Below are 22,241 nucleotides of genomic sequence, written 5' to 3'. Positions count from 1 at the left end.
CCCTAACCTGTTCTTCCTCCCACCTATCCCCTCCTCCCACCTCAAGCCGCACCTCTATCTCCTACCAACCAACCTCATCCTGCCCCCTTGACCTGTCCGTCCTCCCTGGACTGACCTATCCCCTTCCTAACTCCCCACCTACACTCACCTTTACTGGCCCCATCCCCGCCTCTTCGACCTGTTTGTTTCCTCTCCACCTATCCTCTCCTCTATCCATCTTCTATCCGCCTCCCACTCTCTCCCTATTTATTTCAGAACCCCCTTCCCCTCCCCCTTTTCTGATGAAGGGTCTAGGCCCGAAACGTCAGCCTCTCTGCTCCTATGATCCTGCTTGGCCTGTTCATCCAGCCCTGCACCTTGTTGTCTCGGATTCTCCAGCATCTGCAGTTCCTCCTATCTCTCATGCTCATTGATCTGTGCTTTTGCACATTTAGAGGCACTGCCCTTGTAGCAAGAAAAAGTAAACACTGTGTCACTTTATCTAATCATAGGGTAAATATTCATCTAACTCATTGGTGTAGAATGGTCAGTACTGGATCAGCTGATCCAATAGCTTGCTTTGCTCTATTGACCTAGATGTATTGCTACCCCATAACTCTTAATGAGCTAAATCAGCCATCTGTATATTCCACTAATTTGGGAACACTGCCCAATCACCGAGTTATCACTCAGGAATAAATGGAACATTTTTGGGTTAGCTAAATGTAACTAATGGATCATCAGCAATTCATGCTAGAACCTGAAGTGTTTGCAATCTATGCTGATGTGGATGAAGGAAAGGTGTGTATTGTAGCCAGACAACACAAAGACATGCTGAAAAGCAAGCTGTGAAGAGGACACTGATTTGTCACCTAATAAGGTCTGAAGGAATGCCTGAGACAAAATGGAACAAGGGAAGATACATTAATAAGGGTTGATTGGTTGCCCAAATATAGGGAGACAGTAATCAGTGTGTGAGTTTTATGCACTATGAAATATAGCTGTCACTAAAAGAATGGACCTGGACTGTGTTCAATAACATTTACATTCTAGCCTATAGCAAGCAAGGGTCAGATTATCATGGTAGAGTCAGGAACTAAAACACTAGAAAATTCTCATGAAAGAAACAATCATCCATTTCACCACATTTGAAAAATATTGCTCATTGGGATCTCATAAAACAGCCAATCTAACACAGCGTCAATCAAATATAGCTGAGCATTTAAACTAAACTGGCTAATTTTATACTCACTCTTCAAAGGGATCTATTTTCAGATAGTAAGGAGGATTCTGTGAACATCTAAAAAAAAATGGCAGTTAGTACCCAAACGCAAAATTCCCAGTGCTATTTCTTACTTTTGCTGGCATGGAGAAGGGGACACAGCAGGAATCACGCAGATGGAAACCCCAAACTCAGCAGAGCACCTGAACATAGTGTTGACATTTTTGCTGTTTCAAGGACCTTGACCTGCAGTGTAGCAGCCTCAAATTAATGGAGGAGATGTAAATATTCTTGATGGAAGAATAATGTCTGTTAAATATTGCAATCTGATTTTTAAAAATACATCTTATGCTGCAAACATTAAAAAGGAGACTAGGGCCCTCAGTGAGATTTTAAAAATACTTTTTAAACAAAAGTTGTTATAATTGACAGACCATCTGGTGTAGGTTAGAAAAAATGGCTGGGACCTTTGTCCCTGGAGCCTAGGAGGTTGAGGGTTGACCTTGTAGAGGTTTGTAAAATCATGAGGGGCTTAGATAAGGTGAATTGCAAAGGTCTTTTCCCTCGGGTAGGGGAGTTCAAAACTAGAGGGCATAGATTTAAGGTGAGAGGGGAAAGATTTAAAAGGGACATGAAGTGCAACTCTGTTCACACTGAGAGTGGTGTATGTATGGAATGATTTGATTTAATTTGAGTTACCTAGGAACATAAGAAACAGGAGCAGGAGTAGGCCATCTGCCTCATTGAGCCTGCTCCGCCATTCAATAAGATCATGGCTGATCATTTCATGGACTCAGCTCCATTTACCCACACACTCACCATAACTCTTAATTCCTTTACTGTTCAAAAATCTATCTTTGCCTGAAAAACATTCAACGAGGCAGCCTCAACTGCTTCACTGGACAGGGAATTCCACAGATTCACAACCCTTTGGGTGAAGAAGTTCCTCCTCAGCTCAGTCCTAACTCCATTCCCCCTTAATTTGAGGCTGTTTAGTTCTCGTTTCACCCGCCCGTGGAAAAACCTCCCTGTTTCTATCTTATCTATTCCCTTCATAATTTTATATGTTTCTATAAGATCCCCTCTCATTCTTCTGAATTCCAATGAATATAGTCCCAGTCTACTCAATCTCTCCGCTTAAAGCAATCCTCTCAACTACAGAATCAACTTAGCGAACCTCTTCTGCACCCTGCCCAGTGCCGGTACATCCTTTCTCAAGTAAGGAGTCCAAAACTGTACACAGTACTCCAAGTATGGCCTCACCAGCACCCCATACAGTTGCAGCATAACCTCATTGTTTTTAAACTCTTCCCTCTAGTAATGAAGGACAAAAGTCCATTGCTGCCTTAATTATCTGCCGCACCTGCAAACCAACTTTTTGATTTGATTTATTTATTATCAAGGCGTATTTATTACAAATACAGTGAAAAGTGCTCTATCCAAATATGCTCCATCCAAACTATTTGCACTAAGGAGTTTCCAGTTTATATTGGGGAAGTTGAAGTCATCCATGACAACAATCGTATTACTTCTGCACTTTTCCAAAATCTGCCTTCAAATCTGTTCCTCAGTGTCTCTGTTGCTATTGGAGGGGTCTATAGAAAACTCCCAATAAAGTGACTGCTTCTTTCATGTTTCTGACTTCCACCCATACTGACTCAATAGACAAACCGTCCTCGACGACCTCCCTTTCTGCAGCTGTGATACCATCCTTGATTAGCAATGCCACTCCCCCACCTCTTTTCCCTCCCTTCCTATTTCTTTTGAAACATCTAAACCCTGGAACATCCAACAACCATTCCTGTCCCTGTGTTATCCAAGTCTCCGTATTGGTCACTACGTCATAGTTCCAAGTACTGATCCATGCTCTAAGTTCATCATCCTTATTCCTGACACTTCTTGCATTAAAATAGGCACACTTCAACCTATCACACTGACTGCAACTTTGCCCTATCAACTGCCTATCCTTCCTCACAGACTCTGTGCATGCTGTATCTGCCTGTACACCAGCTACCCCATCCTCTGATCTGTAGCTCCGGTTCACATCCCCCTGCCAAACTAGTTTAAACCCACCCAAAGAGCTCTAGCAAACCTCTTGCCCAGGATATTGGTGTCCCTCCAGTTCAGGTGCAACCCGTCCTTCCTGTACACGTCCCACCTTCCCCAGATGGTATCCCAATGATCCACATATCTGAAGCCCTCCCTCCTACACCAGCTCTGTAGCCACGTGTTCAGCTGCCCTCACTCTCTATTCCTAGCCTCACTAGCCCGTGGCACCGGTAGTAATCCTAAAATTACTACTCGGCTTGTCCTGCCTTATAGCTTCTAACCTAACTTCCTATATTCACTTTTCAGGTCGTCATCCCTTTTCCTAGTTACATCATTGGTATAATGTATACCACGACTTCCAGCTGCTCATCTTCCCCCTTAAGAATCCTGTAGACTCGATCCGAGACATCCCTGACCCTGGCACCCTGAAGGCAACATACCATCTGGGAGTCTCATTCTTGACCACAGAATCTCCTGTCTGTTCCTTTAACCATTGAATCACCTATCACTATCGCTCTCTTATTCTCCCCCATTCCCTTCTGAGCCACAGAGCCAGTCTCAGTGCCAGAGTCCTGGCCACTATGGCTTTCCCCTGGAAGGTTGTCCCTCCCAACAGTATCCAAAGCGGCATACTTATTATTGAGGGGAACGGCCGCAGGGGATCCGTTTCCCCTTCCTGATGGTTCCCTCTCATTACATGGTTCCTGAGGTCTTCCTTTGGAGAATAATGAAAGAACAGCGATAGTGGTGGCATATGCCTATGGGGGGGTCATCATGGGGCATAAGGTGGAATTGAGGAGTCTTGCCAATTGTTGTGTTGCTGTGTAGGGTGACAGCTAGACAGCTAACAGTTTCTAAGTCAACTGGAATGATGTCCCAGAGAACCAGGGCTTTTAAACAACTCACCCTCGGCCATGTTGCCTTTGATCTGCTTCCGAACGGGCCAACTTTATCCTGCACCCAGTACCACGCCCAGCCTCCACCCCAATGCGATAATTGCATACACTGGGTAACTTTATATCCAGGCAGGTCTGGAAAATCAGGACATTTCCTGACTTGAGCTCTCCACCTTAGTATTGAAAATCCAGTCCAAAATCTCCAGAATTTCAGAATTGAGGAGGGTATCTGAACTACTGAACCTTTGAGTGTCAAATTGCCACTCACCAAGTTTCCCAAGGTGGTCAAAATGATGGGTTGTTGAGAAATTAGAATTTTCCACCCCCATTTTTCAACTGCTCAAGGTGGGTTTGTCAGTATTGGGATAACAAAATATTGGTGCTGCTTTTGAGGCATGGCAATAAATTCTTCTGACATTCAAAGGTTCTGATTTATGCTAGAATGATTAAATAGAAGATTAAATCAATACATTATTGACAATTAAAGCTGGAATATGTCTCCTGTGAAAAATTTAGCTTTCCAAGTGCCTTAAATCCTGTAATAGATATTTCATATTTGTTCCTCAAAAGATGGTCAACTATTGCATCCATTTCATTTGTTTAGTCACAGTTGCCTTATCTCTTCAAAGTATTTAATCAACACGAGTATGTGCAGATATTCCTTGGTATTTATGGGACTGACTCTGAGTGCCTGAAGTGTCTCTGTATCTTTAACGGGACATACATATCAAATTAAATAGTGAGAAGAGATATACTTACCTGGTAAAATGGACATGCAGTATCATAGAATCTGTGTTTTCAAAGGAGTTAATGAGATGCTAACGTGCCTTTTGTTAGGCAAATGTCCCCTATATAGTGGATCTAAATATGCATATTAATTTTAACTATCACTCAATATTGGCTACAGAATGCCTGTATTACAATAGTTCGCCATGACTGACTTCACAATCCATGACTGTGCTCTTTGATTCTTCTTCTAAATACTGTGAATCATGGTGTATAAGTGAACCTTCAAAGCTTAGATATTTTCAAAAACCGAACTCTATAAAAACTCATATTACTGCCTTCGAATGAACTGTCACTGAACGAGTAATCCAGAGGCCCAGAGATAGTAAGAACTGCTGATGCTGGAGTCAGAGATAACACAGTGTGGAGCTGGAGGAACAACAGCAGGCCAGGCAGCTTCAAAGGAGCAGGAAAGTTGACGTTTCGGGTTGGGACCCTTCTTCAGAGGCCCACGCTATTTCTCTGGGGAAGAGGGGTTCAAATCCCTCCAAGGCAGCTGATGGACTTCAAATTCCAATGAATAATTCTGGAATATGAAGCTAGACTCACTAACAGTGAACACAAAACTACCACTATTGTTGTAAAACCTAGCTGGTTCACTAATGCCCTTTAGCAAAGGAAACCTGACATCCTTAGTCAGTCTGGGCCTACATGTGACTCCAGACACGCAGCAGTGGTGTTGAACTGTTAACTTCTCTCAAAGGCATTTAGGCAGGCACAATTAATGCCAGTGGCACCCACATCCTTTGAAAGAAATTGTGCATGTTCAATTGATGTAAAAGTTATTTGTTTATTAGTATGATTCAAAGTCTTTTAAAATCCTGACCGCCTTTCAAGCACTTTTACTGTCAAGGGTGGCACAGTGGCTAACACTGCTGCCTCACAGGGCCAGGGACCTGGGTTTAATTCCAGCCTTAGATTACTGTCTGTGTGGAGTTTGTATATTCGCCCCATGTCTGTTTAGTTTCCGCCAGGTGTTCCAGTTTCCTCCCACAGTCCAAAGATGTGCAGGTTGGGTGCACGTGTTAGAGTCTGGGGATGTATGGGTTAGCCATGGTAATTGTGGGGATGGAAGGGTGGAGCTGGGTTTGGGTAGGATGCTATTCAGTGGGTCAGTGCAGACTCAATGGACTGGAGTGGCCACTTTCCACGCTATAGGGATTGTATGTTTGCCAACAGCTCTGCCTTGAATTTCAGTACCAAAGTAAGTTCCCCTTGAAATTATTGCAGTTTATGCCAATCCCCACGGCTGTGAGATAAAATGTGCACATGCCACCCACTGAGTTTTGTCCATTAGGTTAACAATGCACAATAAACACCAAAAAAAATCATAACCAGGATTCAAGCTGTAAATTCTAGCATAGATTTAATATTGGTTTCTTTTCAAGGTGTGAATAAGGGGCTGTTATTTATTAGCTCTTCTGGTGCAGTGGTAGTATCCCTTCCCCTGAGCCAGGAAGCCCCCAGGTTCAAGTCCCACCTGCTCAGAGACATGTAACAGCATCTCTGAGCAGGCAAAAGAATAGATTTTAAACAATAGTGTTTTTCATGTGACTTCTAAAACTCAGTGATTCCACAAGCCATGACTAATTTGTATAGTCATCCTGTATTTCAAAACTTTTTTAAAACAATGATGCTTTTGAAACTGGTATAATCCATGTAGACTGAGGAACTTTTTGACAGTAAAGGAGTGGATGGTTTCGACCTATACACTCATCATTTATGGTATTTGTGTTGGTTTAGTTTTAGACTGTTAATCAGGTTGAATTCTTTCTTGACATCCAAACTTTGTAGAGGGTCAAGAACATGTTGTTCTTCTGCCTTGACAACCTCTGCATTCACCTTACAATAGCAGCTACATAAACCTGTCAATGAGTGTTAATTTTCTTTGTGTGCGATCATAGAAATTCATGATCCGCCTCTGACTTAATGTCATCATGTATAAACACAAGTTCAGAGGCTGTTCATTTTTATTCTGAAGATTGAAACTGACATAAAAAAGGCAAATAAAAACACAAAATGCTGGAGAAACTCAACACATCTGACAGCGTATGAACATATGAACAAGGAACCAGAGTAGGCCACTTTGTCCTTCGAGCCTGCTCTGCAATTCAATAAGATCATGGGCTGATCTGATTTTACCCTCAACTCTATGTTTCTGCATACTCCCAGTATTCTTTCATTCCTTTGGTAATGAAGAATCTGTCTACCTCTAGCTTAAAAATATTTAAAAATTCTGTGTCTGCTGCCTTTTGAGGAAAGGGGTTCTAAAGATTTACAACCTTCAGGGAGTAAAAGGCTTCCTCATCTGTCTTAAATCACCATCGCCGTATTTTTCAACAATGATCCCTAGGTCTAGACTCTCCCACAAGAGGATCCGTTACTTCCACTTTCACCAGGGTCTTAAGTTTCAATTAAATTGCCTCTAACTCTTCTAAACTTCAGAGGATACAGACTGTACAGCCTTTCCTCACAAGGCAATCCACTCATTCCAGGTATGAGTCTAGTAAACCTTCTCTAAACTGCTTCTAATGCACTAGCATCTTCCATGAGAACAGTGACCAGTACTGTACACAATGTCAGCAAGGCATTGAAGACAGTACCTGTGGAAAGGGCTAATATTGATTCCAAAATGACTCTTTTTCATTGGAAGACAACAAGGATCAGCACCATTATTGATTCAAATGTCAATATGGTGAAAGAATGGTCCCAAAAGAGAGGAGCATTGGTGTTAATGAACATAAAATATACAGTTCTAAGTAGACTGGGAATCAATAGTGAGAAACAAATCCATGTCTCCATTCTTGCAATCTTTCTTCTGTCACCTTTGATGCAGAATGAACAACATCCAGAGGTTGCGAGTTCAAATCCCAACATAATAAATTGTCAAAATGAATTCAATAAATCTGTAAATTGCTATTATGGAGCTATAAAAATGCAGTTGGATCACTCAACGCCCCCATAGAGGAACTGCCACACATCTGTGACTCTGATCTGAGACACTGAGAGACCACTGTGTGCTCTGTTTTATAGAGGCATAGCTCACTCCTGCTACATCTGACTGTGTCTTACAACCTAAAGGTTTCTCCATACATTGTGTGGATCGCACAGCGTCCTCGGGTAAGGCAAGAGGCGGCGGGGTCTGCCTCCTGATCAACACCTCCTGGTGCTCCAACATGGCAACCCTGGCGAGTTACTGACCCAGAATATCTGACAGTGAAGTGTCGTCCTTACTACCTGCTGTAAGAGTTCACCTCCACTATCCTGACAGCAGTCTACGTACCACCCCATGTGGAAGTGAACAGTGATCTTGATGAAATATACATCACTACAAATGGACTTGAGACGGATTACCCCGAGGCCTTGTCCATCATAGCCAGTGACCTCAACCAGGCCAACCTCAAGATGGAGCTGCCATCCACACATCCCCTGTCCCACCAGGAGGCTGAGCATCCTTGACTATTGCTACACAACCATCAAAGATGCCTACTGCTCCATATCCTATCCGCACTTGGGAAAATCACATCACAGCACCATGTTCCTCCTTGCAAGTACAAGTTGACACATGAGGACCCAGTACAGAAAGTAGTACAGTGCTGGTCTGAGGCAGTGGAAGGGCTTCTGTAGGACTGTGGCCAACCTAGATGTGTATGTCAGTACCATTACAAACTTCATTAGCAAGGGTGTAGATGACTGTGTGCCAAAAAAGTCAATCCCTATGGTCCCTGACTGGAAACTATGGATGAACTGGGAGATCCATTGCCAATTGAAGACCAGGTTCAAGTCAGACGACCCTGACCTTTACAGGATATCCAGATAAAAACTCCATAAGACCACTAGAGGCGCCAAGAGGCAATACCGGCTTAAGCTGGAGACCCAAACTAACCAGACGGAAAGCCGTTGTTAGTGGCATGGCCTACACAACGTAACGGGCTAAAAATGAAGCAGAACAGAATAACAGACAAAATACATCCCTCCCTGATGCGCTAAATGCATTTTACCCTCGTTTCGAACAGAAGGTCAGTGGAATGGTGTCACCTGCTCCCACAGCCTCGGACACACCTGTCCCCTCAGTTATCGGATCAACCTTTTTGGGAATGAACCCATGGAAAGTGACTGGCCCAGATGGAGTCCCTGGTCGGACGCTCAGATCCTGTGTGAACCAGGAGTATTCGCCAGCATTTTTAACCTCTCCTTACCACAATCTGAAGTCCCCACCTGCTACAATAAGGCCACCATCATCCCGTACCAAAGAAAATGATGTAATGTGCCCCAATGACTACCGCCTGGTGGGTCTGACCTACATCATCTTGAAGTGCTTCAAGAGGTTAGTCATGGCTCATATCAACTCTGGCCTCCCAGCCTGCTTTGACCCTTTGCAATTTGCCTACAATAGGTCCACAGCAGATGCCATCTCTGTAGCCCTATACTCATTTCTGGAACATCTGGATAACAAGGAAACCCACGTCAGGCTTCTACATATTGACTACAGATCTGCCTTCATCACTATAATTCCAATGAAACTAATCCCCAAAGTCCCATGACCTAGGTCGCTTCTCTGTCCTCTGCAACTGGATCCTCAACTTCCTAACCCACAGACCACAATCAGGGGATAGGCAACAGCGCCTCCTCCATGACAATCCTCAACACCAATGCCCCACACAGACTGTGTACTCAGGCCCTTACCATACTCCCTGTACAGTCATGACTGTGTGGCTAAATTTTGTCCTAACTCCATCTATAAGTTTTCTGATGATGCCATCTTTGTAGGCTGGATCTCAAACAATGAGAAGACAGAACACAGGAAAGAGATAAAGTGCTTGGCAGCATGGTGTAAAGATAACAATCTCTTCCTCAACGTCAGAAAAATGAAAGAGCCGGTCATTGACTTCAGGAAGCAAGGTGGAGGGCTCGTTCCTATCTATATCAATGAGAGAGCATCATGTTCCTAGGAGTGACGATCGCAAACAATCTGTCCTGGACCATCCATGTTGATGTGACAATCAAGAAGGCACAACAATGCCTCTATTTCCTCAGGAGGCTAAGGAAATTTGGCATGTCCAGAAGGACTATTACCAACTTTTATAGATGCACCAGGGAAAGTATTCTATCTGGATAGATCACGGTTTGGTATGGCAACTTCTCAGCCCAGGACCATAACAAACTACAGAGAGTTGTGAACACAGCCCAGTCCATCACGCAAGCCAATCTTCCATCCATTGACTCCATCTACACTTCTCATTGCCTCGGAAAGGCAGCCAACATCATCAAAGACCCATCCCACCTGGGTTATAATCTCTTCTGATCTCTTCCGGCAGGCAGAAGATACGAAAGCTTAAACACACATGCCAACAGGTTCAAGAACAGCTTCTTCCCAGTTGTTATTAGACTTCTGAATGGACCTTTCAAATTTCAAATCTAATTTTGATCATGCTCTGTGTGCACCTTCTGTGCAGCCACAACATTGCATTCCTCACCCCATTCTATCACCCTATGAGTTTTGTGTGGTACGATCTGCCTGTACTGTACACAAAACAAAACTTTTCACTGTACCTAGGTACATGTGACAATGATAAATCAAATCAAAGATCTGCATTCAGAGTTAACAGTCTTAATGCTTTCCAAAGTGAATACTAAAGTAATCTCATGTGCAAGCAATCTTTATCAAAAAGATAACAATTAATGTCAAGCAATAAGGCCTTGTCAGGATTTCCCACATTTTGACAATAAGAAAAACACATCACCTGCCACTTAATAATAAGGATTAGTATCCATGGTTGAATACATAATTTTCCCCCAGTGTTATTCAGCTGCTGAAGGCTGCGGTCACCTGGTTCCATTTCTATCTATCTAATTGTGGTCAGACTATCATCCACAATGATCACCTTTCTTTTCCCATTCTCACATTGTTTCCTCTGAATCCCGCAAGAGCCCATTTTTAACTCCATCCTATTTCTCAATCTACATGCTGCTCCTTAGTGACATCATCCAATAAAGCCGTATTTATTTTCACCCAGCACTACCTCCCTCAGCTCCTCCCCTGGGCCTGAGATAGACAGATTTTTAAACAGTAAGGGAATTCTGTGTTATGAGAAAATGGCAAGGAAGTGGAGTTAGGGATAATCAGATCAACCATGATCACATTGAATGATGGAGCAGACTCAAAAGGCCAAGTGGCCTACTACTTCTTTTATATCTTATGGTCTGTAATTGTCACACTGTTTGATTTCAGTCTCCATGGCAAATTCTACTCACTTGCTGCTGACTCTGTCCTTCTCCTTTGGCAATTGTCCCAAGCTGAAGTAAACTATCTACAACTTGGCATTATATTTGACATCAAGGTGAATTTCTAACCATGCTTTCACTAAGACTACCCCAACTCTACCTGCACCTTAACTCATCTTCTGATTATACGCTTGTCTTCCCTTTTTTGTCTTAACTGTTTCAAGCATTCCTGGCTGACTGTCCACATTAAATCTCCATTAAATTGAGACTCTGTTGCCTGTGTCCTTGCTCACAGGAAGTACTCTTCAGCTATCACTCCTGCGCTCACTAACCTTCAACAGTTCACAGTTAAGCAAAGCCTTATCCTTGCTTTCTCTGATATCCACCAACCCCACAACCTCTGAGAAATTTGCACTCCTCTAATTATAGGGTCTCAAGCATCTTTCATTGCAATAAAACATAGAAACATAGAAGATGGGAGCAGGAGGAGGCCATTCAGCCCTTCGAGTCTGCTCCGCCATTCATCAAGATCATGACTGATCGTCCAACTCAACAGCCTAATCCTGCTTTCTCCCCATAATCTTTGATCCCATTTGCCCCAAGTGCTATATCTAGCTGCCTCTTGAATACATTTTTGGCATCAACTACTTCCTGTGGTAATGAATTCGACAGGCTCACCACTCTTTGGATGAAACAATGTCTCCTCATCTCCGTCCTAAATGGTCTACCCTGAATCCTCAGACTGTGACCCCTGGTTCTGGAGACACCCACCATCAGGAACATCCTCCCTGCATCTACCCTGTGTAGGCCTGTTAGAATTTTATAAGTCTCAATGAGATACCCCCCTCATTTATCTGAACTCCAGCGAAACAATCCTAACCTAGTCAATTTCTCCTTGTACATCAACCCTGCCATCCCTGGAATCAGCCTGGTAAACCTTCGCTGCACTCCCTCGAGACCAAGAGCATCCTTCCTCAAAAAAGGAGACCAAAACTTCACACAATATTCCAGGTGTGGCCTCGCCAAGGCCCTGTATAACCGCAATAACACATCCCTGCTCCTGTACTCAACCTCTCGCAATGAAGGCCAACATACTATTTGCTGCCTTTACCACCTGCTGCACCTGCATACTTACCTTCAGCAACTGGTGCACGAGGATACCCAGGTCCCGCTGCACACTCTCCTCTCCCAATTTACAGCCATTCAGGTAGTAATCTGGAACCAAAACAGAAGTTGCTGGAAAAGTTCAGCACGTCTGGCAGCATCAGTGAAGAAAATATCAGAGTTAACGTTTCGAGTCCAGTGACCCATTCTCAGAACATTTTGAGGAAGGGTCACCGGACCCAAAATGTTAACTCTGATTTTTTCTTCACTCATGCTGCCAGACGTGCTGAGCTTTTCCAGCAACTTCTGTTTTTATTCCTGGTTTACAGCAGCTGCAATTCTTTCAGTTTTTATCAGGTAGTAATCTGTCTTCTTGTTTTTGCTTCCAAAGTGAATAACCTCACATTTATCCAAATTATACTGCATCTGCCAATGATTTTCCCACTCACCCAACCTGTTCAGATCATGCTGAAGGATCTCTGCATCCTCGTCACAGTTCATCTTCCCACCCAACTTGGTATCATCTGCAAACTTTGAGATGTTACATTTTGTTACCTCATCCAAATCGTGAATATATATTGTGAATAGCTGGGGTCCCGGCAACAAACCCTGTGGCACCCTACTAGCTACTGCCTGCCAATTTGAAAAGGACCATTAATTCCTACTCTTTGTGTCCTCTCTGCCAACCAATTTTCTATCCATCTCAATACACTTCCCCCAATCCCATGCGCTTTAATTATAAGAATGACCTCTGCAAAGGCAATCAGAGACTCAGGGACAGTGATGTAAAGCAGCACTTAAGAATTTTATTCAAGCAAAACACTGGGGTAGATGCAGGGTGAGGAGGTCCAAGACTCACTCAGGAGCTTGAACTCTCTCCAAATACAATGGTAAGAAACTACTTCTTTTATACTGTTACACAAACAGGCTTACACAACCCCGAAACTATATTAATTACTATCCACATCTAGCATAAGCAGTAAATCTAACAACACCACACAGTTTACTATCAGCGGTGTGTGACTCCTACACTATCACACTGGAGGTATTGGCCATTGAAACGTTTATCAAAACTAACCATGCAGTTACTCATCATGCCTAGCCCTGACCCCTTGCCACTAACATCTGCAGACTAGTTTGTTTCCTGCCTGGAACATCCTGTGGCCTGTTCCCTTGGGAACTATCTTGCAACTAACTGCCTGTCTCTGCAGCTGCAAGCAAGTGCTTTTTTAATCCTTACTTTTAACTGTTACCTATACTACCCTTACTACAGACCTATGAGAAAACTATACTTCTAAGAAATCTTTCCCTTTCAGTCCCCCCTGTTGGCCCATAGTGCACAACAGTATTACAATAGCTGCATAGCTGCACGCACGTTCCTGTGTCCTATACTTGAAAAGAAATCTACACTTATACACTCCTTCCTCTTTATAATCATGCACAACAATCTCTTCTATGGGACTTTGTCAAACACTTTCTGAAAGTCCAAATATACCACATCAACGGGCTCCCCCTTGTCAACTCTACTGGTTACATCTTCATAGAATCCCAACAGATTTGTCAATAGTGATTTCACCTTCATAAATGCATGCTGACTCTGTCTGATCCTGCCACTGCTTTCTAAAGACTCCGCTATAAAGTCCTTGATAATGGATTCAAGAATTTTCTGTACTTCCGATGTTAGGCTTACTGGTGTATAACTCCTTGTTTTCTGTCTACCTCCCTTTTTGAATATTGGAGTAACATTGACACCATCCAATCTGCAGGGACTGTTCCAGAGTCTATACAATCCTGGAAGGTAACCACCAATGCATCCACTGTTTCTAGAGCCACTTCCCTAAGTACTCTGGGATGTAGATTATCAAGCCTTGGGAATTTATCTGCCTTCAATCCCATCAATTTTCCCAACACCATTTCTCTACTAATATTGACCTTCCTCAATTCTTCCCTCTCACTAAATCTTGCATTCTCCAATGTTTCTGGTATCTGATTTGTGTCTTTTGTGAAGACAGAACCAAAGTTGCTTCTTTGTCCCCTAATATACATTCTCTCATTTCTGTCTATAGGGGACCCACATCTGTCTTCACCAATCTCTTTCTCTTCACATTCCTATAGAAACTCTTTGTGCCAGTCTTTATGTTCCCTGCAAGCTTACTTTCATACTGTATTTTCCCTTTCTTAATAAATCTCTTGGTCCTTCTTTGTTGAATTCTAAACTGCTCCCAATTGTTCCACAACTGGTGATCCTAACTCTGCAACCAAGGTCCTGAGGTCTTCAATTCCTTCCATAAATCTTCCCATCTCTCTACCTCCCTATCTCTGTTAAAACCATCTCTTTGACCAAACTCCTTGTCATCCATCATAAAATTGCTCAATGTGACTTGATGTCAGATTTTGTTTACAATGCAGCAATGAAGTGATATTTTAGGCATGATATAAATATGAGTTAAAGTGAGGGAATTAAGTAAAATATGGGAATAATTTTATCAGGATCCCAAATCCTGAGAATGGGATCAGAAATATAATAAAACTGAGTGGGTAAATCACTAAGGATTTAACACAGGCATCCACTGAATACAGGAGCTGGAACCTCAGAGAGGCAGGACAGTTACAGGCAGAGGTTAAAAACAAGGTTCTTTTTAACTTGCTCAGCTTGCAAACACCTGGAGTCAGCTGCCATTTACAATGTTAACTGTTGACCCAGATCAGCAACTATTTACGGTTAGAGATAGTTATCACTGGACCTACCAAAGGCATATCTGTGGAATTTCCTGTGTTTAGTCAAGTTTGCAGATGACACCAAAATTGGAGGTGTGGTAGACAGTGAAGAAGGTGATCTCATAGTACAATGGGATCTTGATCAGATGAGCCAATGGGCTGAGGAGTGGCAGATGGAGTTTAAATTAGATAAATGTGAAGTGCTGCATTTTGGAAAAGCAAATCAGGGCAGGTCTTACACACTTAATGGTAAGGTCCTGGGATGTGTCGCTGAACAAAGAGACCTTGGAGTGCAGGTTCATAGTTCCTTGAAAGTGGAGTTGCAGGTAGATAACCTTTACTGGTCAGTGCTTTGAGAAAAGGAAATGGGAGGTCATGTTGCAGCTGTACAGGACATTAGTTAGACCACTTTTGGAATGCTGTGTGCAATTCTGGTCTCCCTGCTATAGGAAGGATGTTGTGAAACTTGAAAGGGTTCAGAAAAGATTTACCAAGATGTTGCCAGGGTTGGAGGGTTTAAGCTATAGGGAGAGGCTCATATGGCTGGGGCTATTTTCCCTGGACCGTTGGTGGTTAAGGGGTGACCTTACAGAGGTTTATAAAATCATGAGGGGCATGGATGGGGTAAATAGATAAGGTCTTTTCCCTGGCATGGAGGAGTCAAAAACTAGTGGGAATAGGTTTAAGGTGAGAGGAGAAAGATTTAAAAGGGACCTAGGGGGCAACTTTTCATGTAGAGGGTGATGCATGTATGGAATGAGCTGCAAGAGGAAGTGGTGGAGGTGGGTACAATTACAACATTTATTCAGCATCTGGATGGGTATATAAATAGGAAGGGTTTAGAGGGATATGGGCCAAATGCTGGCAAATGGGACTAGATTTATCTAGGGTATCTGGTTGGCATAGACGAGGTGGACTGAAGGATCAGTTTCCATGCTGTACATCTCAATGACTTTATGACTCTAAGTAGCCAGAAGAATTACCCATTATCTTGAAGTCAGCATTTGTCACTAGTGGACTGACATGGTAAAAATCCAATAAATTTTTCCTAACTGTGACTGCTTCCATCAGGTTATACCAGAGTTCTGCCCTGAAAAGACATAGAATTTCCAGTCCTCCCAAAATGAGTCAGAGGATCAAAGTGATGTGGACTTCATATCATTCAGTTTCCACTCAAGTACAATTGAGTGCCATCGATTTGTTGATCAGATTAAACACCATCAGGAAATGGATTTATAATTATAAACAACAAGTGAATCCACAAATCAATAAACAACTGCACCTCCCAGTCGCGAACCATTTCAACTCCTCCTCCCATTCCTCAGATGACATGTCCATCCTGGGCCTCCTGCAGTGCCACAACGATGCCACCCGAAGGTTGCAGGAACAGCAACTCATATTCCGCTTGGGAACCCTGCAGCCCAATGGTATCAATGTGGATTTCACAAGTTTCAAAATCTCCCCTCCCCCTACCGCATCCCAAAACCAGTCCAGCTCGTCCCTGCCTCCCTAACCTGTTCTTCCTCCCACCTATCCCCTCCTCCCACCTCAAGCCGCACCTCCATCTCCTACCAACCAACCTCATCCCGCCCCCTTGACCTGTCCGTCCTCCCTGGACTGACCTATCCCCTTCCTATCTCCCTACCTACACTCACCTTTACTGGCTCCATCCCCGCCTCTTCGACCTGTTTGTTTCCTCTCCTCTATCCCTCTTCTATCCGCCTCCCACTCTCTCCCTATTTATTTCGGAACCCCCTTCCCCTCCCCCTTTTCTGATGAAGGGTCTAGGCCCGAAACGTCAGCCTCTCTGCTCCTATGATGCTGCTTGGCCTGCTGTGTTCATCCAGCCCTGCACCTTGTTGTCTCAGTGAATCCACAAAGCTCAGTTTACATTTCATTCCAAAACTGCAATGAAAAATGATTAAGCTCAGTTTACATTTCATTCCAAAATTACTAGGAAAAAATAATTTGGAAGTAAAAGCAGTTGACATTTACTTCAAATGTACCAGGGTTCAAGCCCAAATTTACATTTCAAATGCCGTGCGGAAGTTACAATCAAAACACATTGTGCAATCCTTTAGATTATTGACAATATATCACTTGATTACTTCATTGTATAACTATAAGGAATTATTCATTAACTTGCAATCTTGAGTATTGTGGAAAAAAGGAGACATGCTGTTGATTGTTTTCATTTTGCATGCGTCAGTGGAAGTGCAAGATGATTCATTATGGTATTGCCACGCAAAGCAACAAAGACCACTTGTCCCCTGCCTTTTGTTTAAATTCAAAAAGAGAATTTGACTCTGATTGATAAAACTTTTGCGATGGGGAATGCATTGGGAACAACTGTCTTCTATGCTTTTGTTTAATTGAGAAAGGTGCAATGCACATACATAATCATTCTTCTTGAGGGGACAGGGTCTTGCATTTGAATATATGTAGTTTCCAACAATTTTAAGTAAGCCCCATTTTGAGCTTGATTGATAATCTCAGGCAGGCGATAGTCTAGTGGTATTATCACTGGACTGTTAATCTAGAGACCCACATAACGTTCTGGGGACCTGGGTGTGAATCCCAGCGTGGCAGGTGGTGGAATTTGAATTCAATAAGTATCTGGAATTAAGAGGCTAATGATGACCATGAATCCATTGTTGATTGTTGGAAAAACCCATCTGGTTCACTAATGTCCTTTAGGGAAGGAAACTGCAATCCTCACCTGGTCTGGCCTACATGTGACTCCAGACCCACAGCAATGTGTTTGACTCTTAACTGCCCTCTGGGCAGTTAGGAATGAGCAATAAATGCTGTCTAGCTAGCAACACCCTCATCCCATGAATGAATAAATGAATCTTTAGTTGTAAGTGCAATTTATAGCACACTGAGGAATTTTCAGCCAATGCTTTCCAATCACTGAATCACATCTGCTGTTGGACACTTTGTTTTGAGTATGCAAGCATGGTTTGAGTATGCTCAGTACTCTACTTGTCACAAACAGCCAAAGGGTTATGCTATTTGAAAAGATGCCCGAGTCATTGGGATATACAAGCCACATACCTGGCTTCACACTGGCACCATAGAGTCATAGAGTCATACAGCACGAAAACAGACCCTTCGGTCCAATCAGTCCATACCGAACATAATCCCAAACTAAATTAGTCCCACCTGCCTGCTGCTGGCCCATATTCCTCCAGATCTTTCCTATTCATGTAATAATCCAAATGTCTTTTAAACATTGTAATTGTACCCACATCCACCACTTCCTCAGGAAGTTCATTCCACATGCAAACCATCCTCAGTGTAAAACAAATTGTCCCTCATGTCTTTTATAAATCCCTCTCCTCTCACCTTAAAAACGTGCCCCCCTAGTCTTGAAATCTCCCATCCTAGGGAAAAGACAACTACCATTAACTCTCTAATGCCCCAACGTGGGGCAATGCAGCCTCCTCACAGCACGAGGGACATGGGTTTGATTCCACCTTCAGGTCTGACTATGTGGATTGCACATTCACCCTATGTCTGTGTGGGTTTCCTCCGGGTGCTCTGGTTTCCTCCCACTGACCAAAGTTTTGCATGTTAGGTAGATTGGCCATGTTAAATTACCCACAGTGTCCAGGGATGTGCAAGCTAGGTGGGTTAGCTATGGGGAATGCAGGGTTATAGGGACAGAGTAGGTCTGGGTGAGAAGCTCTTTGGAGGGTTTGTGTGGACTTGATTGGCTGAATGGCCTGATTCCACACTGTAGGGATTTTATCGATACCTCTCATGATTTTATAAACTTCTAACAGGTCGCTTCTTAACCTCCTAAGCTCCAATGAAAAAAGTCCCAGGCTAGCCAGCCTTTCTTTATAACTCAAACCTTCACATTACTGATTTGTGCAGTAACTAGAACATGTCTTTTGGTTTCAGGACTTACTTTCATTTAGATATTAACTTTTACAATATCTGAGGTTTTTCCCCTGGAGCATCAGAGGCTGAGGAGTGACCTTATAGAGGTTTATAGAATCATGAGAGGCATAGATAAGGTGAATAGCCAAGGTCTTTTTCCCAAAGTAGGGGAGTCCAAATCTAGAGGATATTGGCTTAAGGTGAGAGAGGAAAGATTTAAAAGAGACCTGAGGGGCGACTTTTTCACACAGAGGGTGGTGAGCATATCTAACAAGCTGCCAGAGCAAAAGGTGGAGACTGGTACAATTCCAACATTTAAAAGGCATCTGGATAGGTACATGAATAGGAGGGGTTTAGAGGGAATGGGCCAAATTCTGACAAATGGGACTAGAACAGTTTAGGATATCTGGTCAGCAAGGATGTGTTGGACCAAAGGTTCTGCTTCCATGCTGTTTATCTCTATGACTCCACGACTCTGTAACTGTACTCAATGTGATGAGCAAAAATGAGATTCATAAATGAAAAGTAACCACAGGAAATTTAAAGGATAATAGTGTGCCTCTCGCATTGCCCACAATTAGTTGATGAAATTAATTTCGTATAATGTTCTAGATGGCAACAGATGGGAGAGATACTTTAAAATTTTGCTTTGTGGGACCTAATACTGGTCAAAGCAGTCAACCATACTGTGACAAATGAATATTTACATCCAGGACTCATTTAAAACCTCAATTGCATCTTTCAGCTCCATGTGTAGGTTTCTACTTTGATTTCTGATGGGCTGTACCCTTTCCCTGTTATCTTTTTCCCTTAGTATTGTTACAAAACGTCTTTGGATTTTCTGTATTTTTTTCAGTGAAATCTCTTTCATTATCACACCAATGTCATTCATTCACAATGTCGACTTGAGGGTAATATATTCTAAGTTGCAACACACTTTAAATTTTTGAGTATTCTGATTTTGACATATAATAATTGATGGTAATCGCAAAGTCGCATTGTATTTACTTTGTAATTTGTGAATGAGTGTTATACAGTAGTAATGCAATGTTAAAAGCATGGTACAACTTGCAATATGCTATTTGATAATAACACTTGAATACAGTAATTCTTCACAATTTAAAGTTGTTTTCATGTCTTGGATTTACAGTATGTATTTCTTCCCAGTTACAAAATAAATTTCACACTGTTGAAAGTTTGGTATTTTAATTTTCTGAGTTGGAGAGATGTCACAAATTACAATTATGACATAGTTCTCCTTTAATCAAACTTAATAACTTGAACTGAAATTGTATTGTAATGGTATTTCGACAAAAGGGCAATTATGCTCAGCAGTAATATTGACAATTATTTCAGTCTTTTACATAAATAATAGAATTTGCATGTATTGAACCCTAATAACACAGGATGTATATTATATGGAATTTAACCCTTTGCTCTCCAAAGTCCTTGATTATGTTGTTGCTCACAAACCTACAGTCACCTCTTCTAGAATTCCACATCTGAATCCTTCCAATCACGTTACTTCTCCTCTCACAATTTTTAACTGCCCCTTATCAAAGTCACAACTGATGTCCTATATGACTGTGACAAAGGTAAACTATCTCAACTTGTCCTTCTTAACCTTTCTGTAACCTCTGTCACTGTCAGGGGCAGGAACAGCAATCCCGGACACTGGCACTGCTCCTTAACCTGGTCCACAGACCAGGCCTCTCCCCAGCCCTTGGCCCTCAATCCAAGCAAAGAAGGCTGCCGCAGACTCCAGTCTAGGCCCCAACCCCATTCCTCACTGTTGGTCATACCATCTTCCACAAATGGCTCTGCACTGTTGTCCAAGTAGGTGGAGCTACAACTGCCTGGTTCCATTCCTTCCATTCTAACCATGATCAGAGAATCAATTATTGTATGGTTTCTCTTCCCACTCTCACTCCTGGCTACCAAAAACCTATCCTTGTCCATCTCCTATTTCTAATCGACATGCTACCACTTGGCAACATCAGAAATCAGAGCACAGTTCCCATTTGCATTTCGTCACTGCCTCTCTCAACTCTTGCGCTGTCTTGAAGCTCAACATCCCGTACTGGACCAATAGAAATTTGTACCAAACGAAGATTAAGAATGAAAGATGTTGTGTTTGTTCATAAAAACAATTTTTGTTTCCTAACACTGAATCCATCCCTGTTCCTGAGGCTGAACAAGACTGTCCACAAACTCAGTGTCAAATTTGGTCCCAAATACAGCCTCCAATTACATATCAGCATCATAATCAAGACATCCTATTCCCACCTCTGGAACATCACTCAGTTGCATCTCTGCCTCAGTACATCTGCTGATGAACCTTTTGAATGTCTTTGTCAATATGAAACTTGATTATTCCAATGCACTCTTTCTCAATCTTCCACATTTTCCCCTCTAAGCGTCCACTCACCCAAAACTCTGCTGCCTAATGTCCTAACTTGCACCAAGCTCTGATTACTCATCACCCCCTATGACATTGACTACCAATTAATTAATAGCTCAGTTTTAAATTCTCATTCTTGTTTCAAATCCTTTCTGTGGTCATATACTGTCTATCGCTTTATATCTTTCTGTCCCATTACCCACTAAGATATCTGCACTTCTTCTAGCTCCTAATTTTAATCAGTCTTCCCCATTAGTTGTCATACCTTTTACTGCACAAGTCTTAACCTATGGAATTCCCTCCCTAAACTTATTCACTCCTTCAAGCTGCTTCTTAGTACAAACATTCTTGATCAAATACCTGCTACAGCATGTGGTTCAATCGTAGAGTCCCTACAATGTGGAAGCAGGCCATTCGGCCAATTGAGTCCACACTGACTCGCTGAAGAGCATCCCCCCAGGCCCACTCCTCTATTCCATCCCTGTAACGCTGCACTTCCCATGGTTAATACATCTGCCTGCACACTACAGACAACTTAGCATGGCTAATTCACTTAACCTGCATATCTTTGGACTGTAGGAGGAGACCGGAGCATTTGGAGGAAACCCATACAGACATGGGGAGAATGTGTAAACTCCACACAGAAAGTCATCCAAGGGTGGAATTTAACCCCGGTCCCTGGCGCTGTGAGGCAGCAGTGCTAACCACTGAGCCATCATGCCACCGAAATGTCAAATATTGTTTTATAATCCTCCTGTGTGAAGAGTGTATTGTCCTATATTGTGGAACATTTTCTAGAATGGAAAAGTATAGACGTTATTCAAATAAACATTCAGCTCTGTTGTATCCTTTCTATTCTTCAATAAGTAACCTTCAACTTGTCATGTCTGGTCTAGTATCCTTTAGTCTTGTACACATTGGTCACATTGGCACATTGGTCCACCAACTGTCCTTGCTGCCATACAGTCAGCCA

At 42.6% G+C, this 22,241-nt stretch overlaps 1 protein-coding gene across 1 annotated transcript in view; it reads left to right on the top strand.

The window, feature by feature from the left end:
* The window catches only part of slc26a6 (solute carrier family 26 member 6), a 109,153-nt gene that overhangs the window by 30,710 nt on the left and 56,202 nt on the right, over positions 1-22,241 (top strand). The gene's annotated exons all lie outside the window — the stretch shown is intronic.

This window comes from Rhincodon typus, chromosome 16 (assembly GCF_021869965.1).
Source record: "Rhincodon typus isolate 14 chromosome 16, sRhiTyp1.1, whole genome shotgun sequence".
Classification (NCBI taxonomy): Eukaryota; Metazoa; Chordata; class Chondrichthyes; order Orectolobiformes; family Rhincodontidae; genus Rhincodon; species Rhincodon typus.
This window is presented reverse-complemented; position numbering and strand designations above follow the sequence as displayed.